This window comes from Canis lupus, chromosome 14 (assembly GCF_048164855.1).
Source record: "Canis lupus baileyi chromosome 14, mCanLup2.hap1, whole genome shotgun sequence".
Classification (NCBI taxonomy): Eukaryota; Metazoa; Chordata; class Mammalia; order Carnivora; family Canidae; genus Canis; species Canis lupus.
The window spans coordinates 61,643,112-61,663,404 of NC_132851.1; the positions used below are offsets into that span (position 1 = coordinate 61,643,112).

General features: G+C 32.9%; 1 long non-coding RNA gene across 1 annotated transcript; it reads right to left on the reverse strand.

The window, feature by feature from the left end:
- Positions 1-11,511: 11,511 nt before the first annotated feature.
- On the reverse strand, positions 11,512-20,235 carry LOC140603515 (uncharacterized). The gene is made up of 3 exons (XR_012006495.1): positions 20,187-20,235; positions 11,773-11,837; positions 11,512-11,611 (listed from the first exon to the last, which is right to left on the reverse strand). It is a non-coding gene; the product is annotated as an uncharacterized lncRNA (long non-coding RNA).
- Between the last annotated feature and the right edge of the window lie 58 nt (positions 20,236-20,293).

The following is a 20,293-nucleotide window of genomic DNA, read 5'->3' on the forward strand; positions in this document are numbered from 1 at the left end:
TCATATTATCATCATCTCCACGTTACAGTGGAGATTCATAAACTCTAACTTCCTAAAGTCACACAGTGAGTTTCCTCTTTTTCAGAGACTATCGTTTTCTCAAAATATCTTAATGAAGCACCATAGAATCCCTTCCTGTGTCACCAAAGGAAATTGAGACCCCTCCAGGATATTGCTTTGGTTTTTCTAAACACTTTAAAGTCTTCATTCTGAACTGTTGCTCCTGGCATCAACTCTGGTGACTCCATCAAAATGTCTTCATATTGGATTCTTCTTAGTGTATTATTTTCATACAAGCATGAACACATGCTTCCTCTGCTTTCAGAGATATAAATTATACAAGGCTGTTGACTTTGTCAGAATTCCCTTACCACTTAATGTCAAAGGGGACTATAGTGCAGTGGAAAGGCAACAACAACAACAACTCTGAAACTAAATGATCATAAATGACCCTGACATCCATTAGCTAAGCTCCAAAAGAAAGTCTTTTACAGGACTTCATTCTTCTTGACACCAACTAGCTGTCATATGCTGTTGTTTGTCTCTTCTGAAATCAGTTATTCATAACCTATCACACTTAGCTAGATTCAAGCTTCCTAAATCCTTGTCCTAAGGTACCTAATGGAAGCCAAAAATGAACTAGCATGTTAATATCTTTTTCATCTTTAACAGATGTTCTTTTACATCATTTTACAAAATAGTTCAACACCTCTTTAACCTAAGCTTTACCAGTCAAGGTTTTGCTAAGATTTTACAAAACTAAATGAAACTAAGCACATTTTTTTAGGAATGACAAAGGAAAGAAGAAATGAAAAAAAAAAAAAAAAAAAGGAAAGAAGAAATGTCTGCCTTTCATTTTATATTAATAAAAACACCTTTTCTGTTTGCCTAACTATGCTATTCTATGGAGCTTGATGCTGAACTGAAGTCTATGCTATTTCAGATCTCATTCTTTTTCCATTAAGTTACTTCTTTCACATAAAGGTAAGTATATTTCAATAATTTGGGAAGGAGTCACAAAGGCAGAGGTGAAAAAAAAAATAACCCTAAAGGTAAGTTTGAGAAATGCAATTGGTCAGTTTAAAGAAGAACAGGTTATGTTAAAAACAATATTGTGAAAATTGGTTGGAAAGTTTCACTCCATATGTGAATAATTCAAACTAAGGTATTTGGACATAATTCACCAAGTGCCATGCAGCCAACAAAATGGAAACTTGGGAAGACAAAAGAAGTTAGATGGAAAAGTTCCACTGCCTAATGTAGAATATGGAGCTGTATCAGTTGTGTCCAAACCACCAACCTGGAACAATATCTGTTTGTCCACAGCATCCCATGTAACTGTACGCCTATCCTATTGTCTTCATTCCAACTTTTGAGCCAATAGTCTATATATTGTCTAGACACTTGCACAATATTCTCTTTATGGATTTAGTACCTATTCTATCGTTGCTATAGTAGAATGGAGGATCCAGACTATCCTTTGCTTTCCAAGATTGACCCAGACTACCTACTGAGTAACCTTGGACAGAAAATCAAGTAACAAATGAAACTGTGCTTTCATTTTAGAAAAGTTATGTTAAATTAGTATGTTTTAATGTTCAGTTAAATTTTTAAAAAATATTTTATCTCTTTAATTTTTAAAAACTTTTTATCTAAAATTTTTTTAACAATGGCTTCTAGTTTTCCTCAGAATGGTTATGTGTGGTTACATTGTTTCATTATATTTTTTATCCAGTCTCTTTACCTACTTTAACTATTGAATGGACTGGCTCAAGCATAGATATATATCCATTTTTGCTTATAATTTTAAATTCTCCACCTCACTGTTCTAGTTCTTTTAGATCTCTTACCTATAACACCAAAATTTGGTGATGAAATTGCATTCTTTTAATTCAGCATTATGTATGCAATAGCACAAAAAGTCAGGATTAACTTTTCTACTTTTCCCTTCCCAGCTTATATGACAACAACATGGTCCTCATCTCAATATCATCCAAAACTTCAACGAAGCCTCCACCATTGTTGCTTTGTTAAAAACAAACAAAAAAATTACCAATAGAATAAAAAAATATGTATTAGATTAGAAATACTTATTCAGGTATTGCTAAATTACCTTTCTAAAAGAGATTATATATTTTTTCTTAGTTGTCTTTGTGAAAAGGGAAGTATTAGGGCCCTACGAGTAAGCTTAGACATAAATGTTCTTGGTCCTTGATTTTTATAAAAGATTTTCCAGTTCAAGAGATTGGAAAATGATCTAAATTCCACATCTAAAAAAATTAATTCAATTGTGTGAAACTTAGCATTTTAGTGATCCAGGTACCTTTGACAGATTACAAATTTTTTTCTAAGAAAAATATGATCAGTGTACAATGTTTTATATATTGTGTAAGTTTATGGATATTACTTTTGCAAAGAAGGTCAGCATTATCTCTGCAATATTTGCCATAAAATTTGGTTTTATAAGTTATAGAATATTCTATAAAGTGGATTAATAACCTATACTCTTTTTGCCTATGAAACATAATTTCACTATATTATATGATTATAATATAGAACAATTCTGTTACTGTGATAATGCCACATAAAATTCTGTTAGTTAGAATATTAGAGCTGGAATGTTCTTCTGAATACTAAATTTAAGGAACCAAATATGAGTACTAGGACATTAAATCTCTATAAGCAGCCAATTCTATCATATATGTTGTCTTGATCTTCTGTCCTCAGGGACTATGATCTCAGTATTCTATTCATGTGTTTATTCATTTATTCAACCCAATAACATATTAGTTGAATCTACCTTTACCGTAATTGACATCTACTGATAAATTACTGATTTGTTTTTATTACCATCAGAATTAGAATTTCTCTCAGCTATGAGATAATACAGCCTATAGACCTCAACAGATCCTGGAAAAGTAAAGTTCTATATCACGTTATACAAATTGTCAAAGCTCTTATTCTGTGGTCCATACTACATTTGGATTACAACATGGCCAAAGAATACTCTATATCTTAGAACCACTCAACTTGCTAACTAAAACATTTTTATAGCACTGCAGGAATCATCATTTTATTTCAGAATAGCCAGTGGAAATGAATTTGACAACCTGGGAATGGACAACTTGTAGCAACAGGTGAGAATGGTAATAATCACAGCAAATAACTTATTTAAAAAAACTAAGATGCATCAACATGGCCTCTTTCTAATTATTTGTCCTGGTATTTCCACAAATTTTCAAGGGCTTGTAATTGTAATCTCAAAAAAGAAAGAGTTCTTTTATCAAATATATTTTGGAAATACTGTACTGTATAACCTTTCTCTTGAAAAATTGTAAGGCAGATTAGTAAATTAAAGGATCTGAAAACTTTTGCAGGAAAAAAAAAGACTTTGATAGTCTTTAACCAATATTTACCAAATATATTTGATCATGGATCTTTTTGTCCTGGTAATATTTTGCAAAGTGCTATTTAGTTTACAAAATGCAGATTCAGAGTTATCAGTTGAATTCTGCATAGAAAAATGTAACTTCCTCAAGCTTGTTATAAAACCACTAACTGTTCCACAATTTTACTTATTTTATGCAGGATTCTTAAAGTGAAATAACCCTGACTACCAAGAAAGATGGTCCTTGTGTCAAACCTTATAAATTTCTCAAGGGTTGTATTTTCTCATTTAATTTTCTTGGAATTTGAAGAAAACCTCATCTTACAGCAATTATTCTCACAGTTATAAGGATATCCATAACAAATACATCATATAAATACTATTCTAGTGATTTCTTTTCATAGATTTGAAAAGCAGCCACATTTATTCAAATCAGAGCAGTGTTTTTTTATGCGATCAAAAGCCAGAAAGCCAGAAAACCATATATGACTTGTGGGGACTTCCAGTTTCTTTCAAGTTAATTAAACTAATTAGAGTGAGAGTGTTATCGTATAATATGAGAAGAACTCAGAAAATGAAATTCAAAGAACTTGTTATTCATTTCCTAACCATATGGGGAGTTATATTACCTCTGTATTTGGCACATACACTTTCAAGTATGTTGCTAGGTACTAAGACTAAGACAAAAAAGATTCCTGCCTACATTCTAATGGAGAATCCAGAAAAAAAAAAAAAAGCAAATAAATATATATCATTATTAAGAGATTATAAAATAGCATGCAGATATATGTTATCTATATTAAAATTTCCTTATGGACTAATTACTCCCTTTACCAATAAATGCAATTCTAGCTATATAGTAGATATCTAGATTTGCTACAATGCATCAAATATAAATGATTATAGAAATATAAAGCTACTGATTATGTGATTTATCAGTACAGTTGAGATCATTTCCATTCATGCTTGAGTAGGGTTTATATTATGTAAATCTTCGAACTTCCACTTTTAAATAGCTTTCTGAATTCCTTTTGGAGATTCTTCTTTTCTCAATGGTGTGTAGTCTTAGTGTGAGAGTATGTGCACATACATTCTCACTATGGAAGCTCAAAGCACCAGATCCTAATTCTTTATGTTTTGTTATATGCAACATGACCAAGCTGGATAATCAGAACTTCTCACCTGCAATTGTGAATCCTGATTGAATAATTCAAAAGTGAAGACAAGTCTATATATTTTCATTCAGCTGCTGTATAGAGCTCAGACTATTCTAGCCAGATGGACTATCTTCTACCCTTAGAGTTATCTTGATCACTTAATATTAAAGTATTCTTTAATTCTGAATCCTCCTCTTCAATAACTTTTTACTTGAAGTAGTCAGTGTTAGTTTCAGGGGTTTGCAACCAAGAACCAAATCTCCCTGGTGTTTGAAAAATTCCTGACTCCCTAGTGCTATAACAAATACAGGGAAATTTAGATGCAAAGAGAGAAATAATGACTATTGTCCTGCAATTAAACAAAATGATGAAGTTTTAAGTTAGACACATTTCTAGTCTTTCTGTGATCACATAGGTGGCATTATTTTGCCAATATCACCAAATACTTAATAACTTTGTTACCCCAGGACCTCCCATAGCAGTACACCTCCTACAAATCCATACAATCCAGCCACTTCTGCTACTAACCTTTCAAAGTCTTTCCCTGTCTGCCACATTCAAGGTGTCCTAAGACTCTCACTGGTATAATTCTAATTTCTTCTAAATTGCCTAGTCTAAAAAACAAAACAAAATTTACTGCATATAAAAAATTAATCTATATCTTAATAGGAGAGATTAGGTGAAATGTACTACCTTTACCAAAATTCAGAATTTAAAACAGATAAAGTTGTAGGCGGGGATCCTTTATTATGCCAATTATAGCTCATAGGGCTTATTTGTTTATTATATGTCTTTTGTTTGTTTAAGAAATCTGGGATTTTTATATATTTTCAGTAGTAATCTTAACATTTCTATATTTACATTTCCCTTCATTCAGAATTTTATTTTTTTTATTTTTAATTATTTTTTATTTTTATTTTATTTATTTATTTATTTATTTATTTATTTATTTATTTTTCAGAATTTTAGATTAAAGTGAATAAAGTCGTGATGCCTGGATGTCTCAGCGGTTGAACGTCTGCCTTCGGTTCAGGGCATGATCCTGGAGTTCCGAGATCAAGTCCCACATCGGGCTCCCTGTGGGGAGCCTGCTTCTCCCTCTGCCTGTGTCTCTGCCGTCTCTCTGTGTCTTTCATGAATAAATAAATAAAATCTTTAAAAAAGAGAGAATTAAGTCACAAACTTAAACAAAGTAACTGAAAGTAATGCAAAAAAGCATGGACTATCGGTTAACCAATAGTAGAATAGGAGAAAAAAAAACACATCTAAAGAAACTAAAAAGGAGAGTCTTTTCACAAATATAAGTTCATAACCCATTTAATACTTTAAAAATGTCTCCTTTGAGTATTTCTATCCGTTTTATTTTATTGCTTTTTTTCTAGACTTCATTTTAAGAATTTTCCTTTCTTATTTCTGTTGATACTAATGTATAAAACAATTAAGCCCAAAAGGTCATGTGGTCTGTAAAACTTAACTCTGACCAAAATGTGATATAATTATGAATAAAACTGAAAGTCTTGATTCACAACTTTTTGAAGAGTTTTGATGACTTTTTTGAGTGATTTCCTGTTTAAAATTTAAATTGTTACATTTATCATATTGATTTCTAGATGCCAAGAGATTGATAATATCTTGAGTTGTATTGAAAAATCCCTTTACTCTGTTTATTAATTTGATGCTGTAATATCCATAATATTCCAAAACACTCATGGAAATAGTTCATACGAAAATTATCATTTTGCAAGGTAAATTGACTTTAGTCAATAACAAACTGCTTTGGCATTTTAGCCAAGTGTCCCCTTCAGTCTTGTGTTTGCTATCACTCTTATTATTTTCCTTTTGTTTATTTTTTTTTTTTTCAAGAGTCATTCATCAGAGAAAAGCTTAACCTCATTTTTGGTGGTCTCTCTAATATTTGTCTCCTTCCTTAGTTTCTTCTTTCCCAAAATCAAGAGCCCAAAACAAGATCTGCAAACTTCTCTTGCTTAAAAAGATTCCCATTGAGTGAACTCCTAAGTACTTCAAAATGTCTCAGAACTTTGGTTTCAGAAACTTCAAAGGGTCTGTGATTTTATTCTTCTTGTAAGATAATGAGACAGCTTGCCACAGAAATACCAGCAGAAGGCACTAGACTCCTGAACACAAGACAAAACTTTTATTACACAGCAATCACCGTAGAGTCTCAGCATCTGCACTAGTTCTTCGTCCCAGTTTTTACTGTGCTTTGTGAAAAGGGGCAGGTGATACCTGCATACACAGCAGGTTGTGTTACAGGGAAGAAATTCCACAAACTCCAGGAACTCAATTTTTCCATAATGAAGCTTACCTGATATTTACTCTGGAGAGAGCCATTATCTTTATTATAACTGGACAGTAAGCAAGCCTGCCCTTTATTCTGAAGGAAGACTGTTCCTAGGATGTTTGCTATAAAAACATTCTTGAAAAGATAATTTAGAACAAAGGCAGCCAGTGTCTCTACTCACAAGACATTCAGAAAAACAAGAGATCCATGGGGACTGTCCTTCAATCTTCTAGGAAGATAGACTCATTTATGATTTTTCTTTACTTTTTTTTTTTTTTTAGAGGAGAGAGAGAAGCAGAGAGAAAGAGAGAGAATCCTAAGCAGTTTCCATGCCACAGAGCCTGAAGGGCTCAATTTCAGGACCCTGAGATCATGACCTGAGCCAAAATGGAGTCGAATGCTTCACCAACTGAGCCACCCAGGCCCCCCATGATTTTTTACTCATTTTTTTCCTTAAAGACTTTATTTATTTATTTTAGAGAGAGAAAGTACAGTGGAGGAGCAAGGGGTGAAGAGTAGAGGGAGAGGGACAAGTAGACTCTAGCTGACCGCAGAGCCCCACACAGGCCTTGACCCCACAACCCTGAGATCATGCATGACCAAAATCAAGAGTTAGGCAATTAACCAATTCAGCCACCCAGGCAGCCCTCCTCATTTTTAAATTAGAGCTTATTTTTAACTTTATATCTACTCTCCAAAATGAAACCTGAATTTTAATACTGCTTGATGAGAAATATTTAGAGGGAGTTGTTTGTTAGACATACAGCCCTGACTCTTAACCCTTCTTCTGTAATATAAGAAGGGTAAAAATAAATAAATAGATAGATAGATAGATAGATAGATAAACAAACCAATAAATAAAAGACAACTTAAAGGAATACTGTTGCTTTTTTTTTTTTTTTTTTTTTTTTAAGAGAAAGGAAATGGAAGCATGGAAAAATCATTGTTCTTATACTGTTTATAAGTTGTTAAAAAACAAATTTAACCAAGTGGATTTGAAAATCTAATTGACTTTATAAAGTGATTCATGAATGGGCAGTATTCCATCTAGGGAGCAGAAAGGAGCTCCACTGAGCTAAACAAAAGAAAGGCTTTTACAGGCAAAGAGAGGGCTTAAAAAAAGAAGAAAAAAGTAATTTATTAGCAAGGAATGCGTTGTTTAGGCAAAATTGCCCTCTTCAGAGGAATAGGATGGGTCTGTCAGTAAATTTCTCAGTAGTGATCAGGAAATTCCATGTTGACTTGTTAGTGGTTGCATTCCTAGTTGGGGTTGAAACTACAGTTAGATTGGGTATTAAGTTGTGGTTTGCTAACACACGGAGCCTTACCTTAAGTAACTCCATCATGGGCCTGTGATTTTTTTTTTTTCACAAGATAAAGATCATATCCTATGTTATCCTCTCCCAGAATGTGAACATGACATTAAAATAAGCCCTTGTAAGTGACTATTACACTTAAAAATTATTAATGTTTAATAAATTTAAATAATATATACAGTTACAATTTTAAAATATTCGTATGTAACACGTTATGTATGAATGATAATTTAGATAAAAATTGCCCAAAATTATTGGATGTTTTTGTAAAATTTATATGCTGTAATAGAGACATTTGGTAGTTATTCCCTTTCTGACTTAATAAAGGACATATTTCTAATTTTATATCATAAAGCAGAAACTGCCCAGCCATTAGATAGTTCGTTGTTTTGAAGGACTGGCAAGCTATGCAACCTACCTAATGGAGACAAAGGCATTTTTAAGAGCCATACTGGATGTACCACAGAAGAGCTATTGCTTTTGTTTTTTAATTGAAGTATAATTAACATAAAGTGTTATATTAGTTTCAGGTGCACAATATAATAATTAAACAATTCTAAACATTTTTCAGTGTTCATGGGAAGAGCCATTGTATAATAGATGATGGATGCTTCTCTTATCTTTAGTGACTCATCTTAATACTATCCAAGATGACAAAAGAAATGTCCTTGACCTATGTCTTTAATGTTGCCTTAAACAAAAATAGAGCTGACTATTTTGACTTCCTGTTTTGTCTTAAAAATTAGTAACTCAGAGGCACTTGGGTGGCTCAATCCTTTAAGTGTCTGGCTTTGGCTCAGGTCTTGATCTCAGGGTCTGGGATCGAGTCCCACATCAGTCTCCCCACTCTGCAGGGAGCTTGTTTCTGCTTCTACCTCTGTCTCTCTTCTTTCTCTCTCTCTCTGTCCTTCATGAATAAATTAATAAAATTTAAACAATTAATAACTGAGAATTAAATATAAAGAAGGACAAAAGGGACAAGAAATTGATATTACAAGTAGTAATTTAGAAAATAAGAAAGCTAGGATCAGAACTGGGTGTAAGGCCAAATATCTCCCTCTGAAGGTTTGGATGCTTAGGATTTTTTCCCTAGGAATCAAGAAAAAATAATTTAACCATAAAAATATGAGGTTTTTAAAAAGTCCATTACAACAATCTATATTTATTATATCAACTCAGTAAATACAATATGAAATTATAATAAATATATATTTTTTAATTTTAGAGGCAATAAATACAGAAAAAAAGAAACACCAAATAACAAAAATTTAATTTGTTTGGTTATCTGAACATTGAAAACTCTTCAATATCAAACCTATCATTACTCTGAAAGGCAAGCTGCATGTCCACAAAGTTAATGACAAAACAAAAATATATTTATGATTAAATAAAAATATACAAAAACATAAAAGCATTCCCCTTTGAAAAGGATATGAAATAATGCAAACGAGTAGACATAGTATGCATGTTACAACCATACATATAATAGCAGAAAGCAAAAACTAAACTCTGAAAATATAAATCCCCTTTAAGGCAGCTAAATAAACTGTAACATGTCAATAAGATGAAATATTGTGGAGCCATTATAGAAGATTACATAGAACTATGGTTTTCCCATCTGTGGTCCACATAGCCTTAAGAGTCCCAGGGAAAGAAAAGGAGAATATTCCATCACGTGGGGAACTATTCCAATCAAGTAAGTACACGTTTATCTAACTTTCGTTTTGAATTTTGAAGAACCGGATCATTGCTCAAAATGTGTTAAATATTAGTAATCTCTAAATCTAGGACAATATGAGAAAATGATGATATGGCAGTGGAAAAAGCCGTTTATAAAATCAATGAAATTTACTGTACACAACACTCATATATAGCCAAAAACATACTCCACATTTTTTTTTCCAATGATTGGTTCTCTTTGGGTTGTGGGTTAACAAATTTTCTCTTTTCTCTTATTGATTTCTTAAAATTTTGTAAATGTTTAGCCACTAAACTCAAATTTGCAACTGTCCTACAAAAGTGAAAGCTGTCACTCAAGCGCTGTATCTCACCTTACAAATTGAATGTTAGAAACCTATAAAACTGACTTCAGTGTTTCATTTAATCAACTTGATTATGAAAATTTAAATAATACAGCACAGAATACGATAAAGTTATTTGTTGGATTCTTATATAGAGAACGAAAAGTCCCAAAAGGGGTGTATTTTTAAAAATAAAGCACAAGGCTTAAGAGGGGGGCATTTAGGTAGAAAATAACTTGGTTCAAATAACTTGAGCCATTTTGTCTTAACCCAAGAAAGTTGTATAACTATTATAAAACTTAGTTTCCCCAACTCTAGCATTGAAATAAAAATAGTATTTACTTCCTTGGGTTGTCACAAGAAAGATCTTTATAATGAGCAAATCTTTAAAAAATGCTAACACACACTGTATGTTAACTGACTGGAATTTAAATAAAAACTTAAAAACATTTTTTTAAAAAGTGCTAACACAATGCTGAGCACTTGGCTTGTTAAACGTGCTCAGGAAAAGAAATGTTAGGCTGTTACTGCTGGAAGAACCTGATCGCATTAGAAGACTGGCACTATAATGAACAGTAAGTAGATGGTAGTGAATGTCTTCCCTTGTCTCCTCAGCAAAGGGCTTAGAAAGGAGAAAATCCGAAGGACAGCAATAGGGCATGGGAATTGTTGGGGGGGGGGGGGTGAGTATGAACTCCTCTGTCCTTCTCAGAGAGCTTGTAGGCAGAGGAAGAGGAAGGCCTGGAGGTACTTTGGCTGGGACAGTCCATGACCTTCTTGATCTGAAACAAGAGGAAGTTAATGACATCCTGGAAAGAGCTGGAGTGGGAAGGACTGGGCAAAGGTGAAGAACACTGCAGAGCTTCACCGCCAGACCCTGGGGAGACAGTGCCAGCCTTTCAGGCTTCTGCCTTCCTCCTAAGAAGGAAAAACTCCAGTTCTCAATATGAAGTCCAAACTCCTGTTTGTACTGTGTAGTCTTCCTACGGTTCTGCCTGTGGTGCAGTCACTGCACACCTGAACTACTGACACCTTCCCGCCGCCTCCTGTAATTCCCCTCTCCTCTTCCCTTGCTTCCTCAGCTCACATCTCACCTTCTAAGACTCCTTTCTTGCCCTTTTCATGGGAAACATAACACACTCTCTTTTGTGCCTTCAAAGTTCTTGTGTTCCTCACCAATGATAGCACTTTTCAATATATAAAATTTAATTATTCATGTTTGCTTCCCCAACAGAATAATTTTAGAATTTTAATTCCTCTGTCCGCGAGTCATTAGCACTGCCCTCATCTATAAACCTCCCTCGCTTCTCGACTTTCCAAATCTCACCCAAATATGACTGGTTGTTTCAAATTTTTGATCATCTCATCCCATCATCTGCGGTCTGTCTTCTGTACTTCTCTTGTGCTTCACTTATTGCATCAGCCATCTAGAAATTAAATCCTAAAATAAGTTCTACTTGTTACGTTTTTACGACTTTCCACGTGCCTCTGTGAAATCTTTTCCACCCCAGTACACCCTTCATTGCTCTGACTTAGTCACCTGCCATGTCAAAAATCCCCTGCCTGCTCTCTGCTCCTCCTTACTTACCTGAGAGCTATGCCTCTGCTGAATTACTCCAGCTCCACGGCCTCCGCATAGTCTCTTGCATATGTCTGCAAAAATTCAGTTATATTACTAGGAACTCCTTCATCTCTCACTTCCAAGAAAGACAGAATTTTGAACTTGAATTTTCCCAGATAAAAATACCCTATAACTCTCTCAAGTCGGAAAAGGTGCCCCTTCCCTATTGCCACTTCTATCCGGAGGTCCAAAAGAGGAGGTGGAAGTGTCATTGTGTCATTCCACCCCCACCACGGCCGGAGGACCTTCTGCTGACTGTGTGTACCAGGGGCCCCCAGACCTTGAAGTCTTACTCTCCTCAGGCCTCTTTCTTGTCTTATTCCTGCCACCTACTGTCCTTTAGGGTCCCTAACTCTATCCTTGTTCAGAGGTTTCTCACTCATTCCATCTATCTTGAAACCTGTCAGGATCCTGGACTATATTAGTACCCACGCAAATAGTCCAACTAAACTCCTGACCCATGTAACTTAAAAGACCTTCACCTGGAAATAAGTCAGAGAAAGAAAGTCCTTGTGTCTTTACTTATATGTAGAATCGAGAAAACAAAAGAACAAAGACCAAACAGACTCTTATGTACAGAGAACAAACTGGTGCTTGTCAGAGGAGAGGGGAGTGGAGTGGGCAAAACAGATGAAGGGGATTAAGAGGTGCAACTTTTAGTTGTAAAGTGATGAAGATAAAAAGTACAGTGTAGGGAATACAGTCAATAATATCATAATAGTGTTGGACAGCGACAGAGGGTGACTGTACTAACCGTGGTTAGCACTGACGAGGGTATATAGACTTGTCAAAACAGTATGTTGTACACTTGAGACTAATATAACACCGTATGTCAACTATATATCAATAATAAATGATACAAAAGACCTTCACCTTACTTAACTAGTTGGCCTCTTTCTGGCAAGGGCTTCTTTACCTTTACATTTTTTCAATTCTAAAATTTTCCTTTCTGCTCTAATTTTTACTTTTAGGTACTTCAGTACTTCCCTATAGTGACAAATATTCTTACTAGCTATTAAAGGTCAGCTAACCTATGAAGAAACATTAATACTGATGAAGGTGTGGTTAGTAAACGGAAAAAGGATCAGAAGAATGTGGTTGGATAATGTTGGAGTCAGGCAATTTGGTATCTGACAGTCTGCAGACTTCTCCAAAAGTAGGTGAAGTTTGTCTATAGTAACACTGTGACTTTTTTATTCTGCTAGTTCCTCTCACTCTCACACAATCTTCTGATGGCTTAAATCAGTTCATCTTACGTGGGTGTCAGGCATTCTTCTCCTTCTAGAATTTTACTTCCTCTATCACCTATCTAAGAATGCAATACTTTGTATACATTAAGTTCTCTTATTGAGTGGTATATTAGTGAGAACACAGGCTCACATGTTGGTAGCCACCATTTACTCATTAGTTGATGCATGACCTTGTATGGAAATAAATTTACTTAACTTAGGGACGGTTTGGTTTCCTTACCCTGCTTTCCCTACATTGCATGGTTCTTGTGAGGACAAAAGAGAATAATAACTAAGACTTTAAGAATTGTTAAGAACCATATAAATTAATAAATGAATATATTCCATTCTATTGCTGGATGGCTTATTATTCTGTCTGGGAAACTAACGGTTGACTCTGGTAGGTAATACCTTTTGTCAAAACCATTATATGTAATAATAACATTGTTAAACAAGGACATCCAATGATTAGATCCAGGAAAGAATATCCATTATGAAAACTATGTTCCATCAAGTCAGAGGAAGATATATTTCTGATAGGTAAAACTCCCTTGACACATCAAATTTCATGGCCTTTTAGAAAGAACTCACTAGGTAGCATTTCATAATTAAATTTTAACTCAGTTTTCTCAAATGTCTTGAGTAAGTAAACACCTCATTAATGGCAAAATGAAAAAATTTTGGTTGGAGGTGGCAAGAAGGTGGTAGTATTGGTAACACACAGACAAAAAGTTACTAATAGAATATCCTACCCACATAAAGAATATAAGGTTGGGTAAGAAAATGCTTTATTCTAGACCTTGTCATGAAGGTAAACAATGTCATGGAAATATGATTCAACACTTTTAAACATGTTTTTGCTATGTATGTTACATGTTTTTTTTACTATTATTACATGCTGTCAAGTATTTTTTTTTAACTTTTTTAATATGCCAATTTCACCATTGGTAAGTTTAAAGGAGACTATACATTACATTTTCAAATCTCCTAGTTCCTTGCTACTCAAGGTGTGTCTCACAGATCATCAGCAATGACATCACCAGAAAACTTGTTAAGAATGCAGGATCTCAGACACATCTCAGACCTACTGAGCGTGAATCTGAAATTTAACAAGATATCCTAGTGATTCATAAGTACATTAAAATTTGAGAAGCACGTTCTAATTCACAGTTCTGTGAAAATATCAAATAGTACAGGATTTCATTAATAAAAATTCTAAACTCTCTTTTCTAGTCCCTTCTCATATTGCAACTCAAATGTTCCCTGGTTTGTGGTCATTATTAGAAATTTTGTCTTTACCTTCTACACATTTTCTATTCATATACAAATATAAAAATGTAATTCATAAATTCTCAGAAGTTTACAAATCTATGAGGTAGGAAGACAATTTGAGCACAAAATAATTAGTTGAAATCTTTAAAAAATCATGTTCTAATAATGGATAATTTTAAACGAGTACCTTGTTTCAGTTACTGCACACTTAAAAGTGTGTAACTCATTTTTTTTCTCTCACGTAGGAAGTGGATGTTATTGAGCAGATGAGAACATTGAGGCACTGTGATTTATTCAAGATAACAGCAGGTTAATGAGTGCCAAGATTTAAACTTACAATATGACTCCAAAGCCCTACCTTGCAACCACTACTTATGCCACCTTACTCAGATTATGTGTTTTATTTTAGATCTCCAGAGATCTATTGAGAAGCCGCTGAAGAATTAAAAAGGAGCTTTTAAAAAATACAAACACAAAAGTAAACATGTTCCATATTTCCAGTGATGTCATATATTCATAGTAACCAACAACTTCCTGAAAAGAACTCTATTTTATTTCTGGGTACCAAGGTTCTGTTCATACAATACCTGAGAGTAGTTACTAAGCATCTATTGTTAATCCTCTGGTAGGTTCCAAATGACATGTGGGTTTCCAGAGAAAAACAAAGTTATCTTTCACATTTCCCAGTAGATTTCCTTCTGGAAGGTTAGCTGTTTATCACATAACTAAAGGACACTTTCCTAGAAGACTCACCAGCTATAAAGCCAAATGAGAGAATCATGACAAACTAATTTTGAAACTTTATGTTCTGAATTATTGACTGTCTCATACAAAGTAAGTCCACCAAAGAAAGTGTGAGTCTGGACCAGAACATGTTGCAACAATATACATAATCTCACATAGTAAATTTACCACTTAGTAAGTTTGAAAAATCTATGTCTATTGCTATGATACTTCTTTTCATTTTTGTGCTAGTTTTATTTTTTATTTTTTTTAATTTATTTTTTATTGGTGTTCAATTTACTAACATACAGAATAACCCCCAGTGCCCGTCACCCATTCACTCCCACCCCCCGCCCTCCTCCCCTTCTACCACCCCTAGTTCGTTTCCCAGAGTTTTGTGCTAGTTTTACTAACAAATATGAATTCAAGGAAGAAATTATTTTTCCAATACCAAAAAACTAAAAAGCAAAAAAGCCTTCTATTTAGTTGTCCCTTAACTAACCTATTTCCACTTTCATTTGTTGAGGGACTCCTGGATTTTCAAAACCAATTTGGTGTATCATTAGAGTGGCCATGCCATGGTGTGCCTGAAATAGTCCTAGCTTATGTTGTTTTTCTACTGTAATTACTAAGAGCAGACCATTTCATTATTAAGAATATTCACTGTTGAATGGTCAATTACATGTTCACCTCACTTATGACTCTATTACAACAGAAAATTGATATTCAGGTAATAATCTCATTTTTCCTTTACTCATGGGGCAAAAGCCAATTGGACTATAAATGGACCAAATATGTATTTCAAATCTAAGCTTTGCTTTACTGGCTGGAATAGATCAAATTTAACTGATAAAGCAAATGAAAAATATCAATAAAGATAAGTGAATTTAGGCTAAAATTTCATAGGATTTGGCATTGTACAAATCTACAATGAACTCATGAAACCATGTTTTCTCAAAATTTAGTAAACAGTTATATTTTACAATGATAAGAATAATTTATTAAAAATTATAGCCCAATCAACTATCTTCAATACCTAATTCAGACAAAGTGGAAATTAATCCTTATCTACGCAGATTATAGATAGAAAAATTTGAATTTTGAGTTCATGAGAAATCCCATGGTAGACATACAAATTCATTGAGAGATGGCTGCTCTTATTATGCAGATTAGACACTTCTAAAAGTCTGATTGTTTCCTTCTGATGACAAGCCTTATTATTATCAAATGTCTCCAAAAAGTATGGCCCCCAGACTGAACTGTCCATGGGTACTCTGGAGGTTCTGTTCAAATCTCTATTTTTGGGCTCTCAAAAATTATATTATTTGCTTTTTGTGTGTTAATTACCACCATAGTACTAGGCCAGTGATTTTGTTTTGCTCAGCTTTATGTCCATAGTACCTTGTCCAGTTTCTTCAACTCCATGAATAAATAAGCAAATAAAAATAAATGAACAAATGAAGATATGATAGCTTTTTATAAATTACAGTACATTTTGCTACAGTGTGATTCTGAGTAAGGCATAAATAATTCAGTCATTCTGGATACACCACTGAGAAAAGACAAAAATAAGGCATTATAATGCAGCTGAGGATGCTTGTTCTCAGCCCCTTGAATCAATCAGCGTACAGGCATACTTCATTTTATTGCATTTCACTTTATTGCATTTTTCAGATATTGCATATTTTACAAATTGAAGGTTTGCGGTAATCCTGAGTGCAGCGTCTATCAGCACCATTTTTCTAACAACTTTTGTTCGCTTTGTGTTTCTGTGTCACATTTTGGTAATTCTCACAATAATTCAAGCTTTTTCATTATTATTATATTTGAATTATTGCAATCTTGTAAAATTTAAACAAAGAATTGCTTCCAATGGATGAGCAAAGAGAGTGGTTTCCTGAAATGGGATCTGCTCATAGTGAAGATACTGTGAAGATTGTTGAAATGACAACAGTGTGTTTAGAATATTAATAAACTTAGCTTATAAAGCAGCAACAGGGATTGAGAGGATAGATTCCAAATTTGAAAGAAGTGCTACTGTAGGTAAAATGCCATCAAACAGCATTGCACACAACAGAAAAATCATGTCTGAAAGGAAAAGTCAATTGATGCGGCAAGTTTCACTGTTATTTTAAGAGACTGCTACAGACACTCCTATCTTTGCAACCACCACCTTGATCTGTTAGCAGCCATCAATATCAAGGCAAAACTCTTCACCAGCCAAAGGATGATGACTCGCTGAATCGTCAGATGATGGTTAGTATTTTTTAGTAAGTATTTTTTAAATTAAGGTATGTACATTGGTTGGTAGACATAATGCTATTGCACACTTAACAGGCAACAACATAGTGTAAACATAGCTTCTACATGGATTGGAAAACCAAAAATTTATTTGACTCAATTTATCACAATATTCACTTTATCGCAATGGTCAGGACCCCGACCTGTAATATCTCCAAGGTATGCCTATAAATAGGAAACACTAGCAAGTTGTTAAAGTTGATAGGATGTAGTCAGCAAGGAAGATATAAGATATAAGAGCATCAATATGGAAAACCACAGTCTCTTCTGATTCCTGTTGTAGAGAACTTAAACCACTCTGGTATTTCTTTTAACTCAGAATAATGTTCCTGTTATGATTGTGAATAGGCTGTAAACATCATTATAGCTTTATTTAAAAAAATTTAAAATATATGGGATGATTCCTTTCTGGTAAAAATGCACATATAGTTGACATTAATAACTTTTAAAACTTATGTATGGATATTTTCTTTAGCATATGATATTTTTTGTAAAATGTATGATGCCAGTTCATTCTAGGAATAGAATTGGTGATTAGATATAGGGACTTTTATATTTTTTCCTTTTATTCATTTTAAAAGATGGACAAATCAGAGGTATGGGGTTTTTTTTTGCAACATTTAAAATTTAATTCTCGAATAATTATTGCTTTTTTAAAAAATAATTATTGCTTTTAATTAAACAATCTAATAACTAAATTAATGAATGTTACCACAACTAATATCCACAAACAAGGCAAACAAAACATTATGTGATGTACTTAAAATGCAACCAAAATTTATAGGATAATTTTATTTCTTTTTTGGATAAAAAGATCTGAGCACATACAATGTAAGTTACCCCATGAAGTGAATAATTAAAAAAAATAATATATGATAAATTGAGTTTTAAGAGACAAAATAAATAATGAATTTTTCTCATGATCTAGTATGTTGGTAAAAATTGAAAAATTTTAAAGACCCTAATTTGTCCCAAGAATTTTCTTTATAGGCATTAGATTTTTCAAAAGATAAAGAAAAGAGAATTTTATTGATATATTAGTCTTTCTAATTATCCATTTAATATAAAATCATGTTCTTATCATAACCATAAATCTAGAAATTTTTGTATTTTAATTCTGAATAATGCTGTTCCATTTCCTATATAGTCTGTATGATCTATTATAGCATGAATCACTCCTTTGTTGGAAACATTCCTCAGAATTTATAGTGAGAGAATTTGGACTGAAAATTAATTTCCTATTTCTAAGAGAATTCTTAGAATTTAAATTAACCTATTGGTTGAACTGAAACCACAAAATTAGCATTTTACTAATCACTAGCTTTAAATAGCTGTGAAGCAAAGACATCTGCCATCACCTTGATCATCAACCAAGGTTGCTTCTTTCCAGTCTTGGGTTCAAGGTATTGTCTTTACATTTAGCAAAACTACTTTGATCTCACATTGTCTAATCTCTTTCACTTTTCATTAAGATGCATCTGAAACTTTTCTGTGTGTTTGCAAATATTGATACCTTCTTATGATATACTGGTAGCTTAAAAATGCATTTGCAAATTTTGACACCATTCATCTCAGATCTTTAGGTGAGAAATTAATATAGTTTTGTAAAGGCCAAATTATTTTTTAATGACAGTAACTAAAACCTTGTATATTGAAAAAGTAGATACATAATTTCAGTAGAAACTATGGTGAAGTAGTTTGAATTATTTCGCCCAATTCAATAGAAACTTGTTAGGCAAAATAATTTCTGGTCTTTTTAATTACTGTAACAAAGACTATTTCTGATAGAATATTTCAAGGCCAGTTTTATTTCATATCATTTTGTTAATAAAATTAATCATATAAAGGTTATGTCAAAGATAGATATAAAAGACAACTTTTTGTAAAGATGGTTAAATTTGAATATTTGGAAGGATACAAATGGATAAAGATAGTAAATTCATTTTGGGTTTATAAATATACTTTCTTTACTAGTATGTTTAGATATTACATTTTATATATACTGCTCAGTATATATAAAAATGTCAGTATTAGCTTGTTGACTAAGGCATAAACAAATTGCACATATGATCTTAAAAAAATTATCTGTGAACTATTTTTCTACCGCATATAAATATCAGTAATTATAGATTACTGCAATTTGATGGAACTCCGGAAATCAAACACAACAAGGCACCTGAATCTTATGATTCTATCCAGTCACCTTCGTACAGTCAAGTCATGGATATTATCAGTATAGCTAAATATGAAGATTCTTTTAAAAAAATTGATAGAGGTTAATAGTTTCTACATAATGCACTGATATCATTTCTTATGAAGATTCTGAAAGAGCAAGATGCTCTGAAATAGGTTTAAAGGAGGAAGACATTTTCCAAAATTTTCAGATAAAATTAAATACTAGCTCTTAGGGGATTTTCATTTATTATCTATTTTGCAAATCTGATGCTCTAGATGGGAAAGCTTGGGTTTTTTAAAAATTATATTTAAATATTGATTATTCTCTATTTCTCTGACAAAACCATATTACCATATTCAAGAATCAAATGTTTTTTTAAAAAAAAAAAAAGATTCAAATGTTTTGTTTTAGAATGTTAGTAGATAAAATTATTGGTAAGAAATTGATATTTCTTAAAGCAAGCACTGAGCAAGACAACTAGAATCATAAACTAAATATATATTGAATAGCAAAATTTTAAAAATCATGTTAATTAAAATACCACTTCTCAAATGAACTTATTTTAGCATAAAATTTCCTTGCTGGAAAATCACAGATTTCTTTTTCATTTTTTATAAGATCTAACTTCTTTTTATTTCTCTTACATAGGCTTTGACAATCATGAAGTTTCTCATCCTTACCTGCCTTGTGGCTGTTGCTCTTGCCAGGCCTGTGAGTACAGCAAAGAATTTAGCAGGTTGTAGATTCTTGTTAGAAATGACCTGATATCTTATCAAACATAAAATAT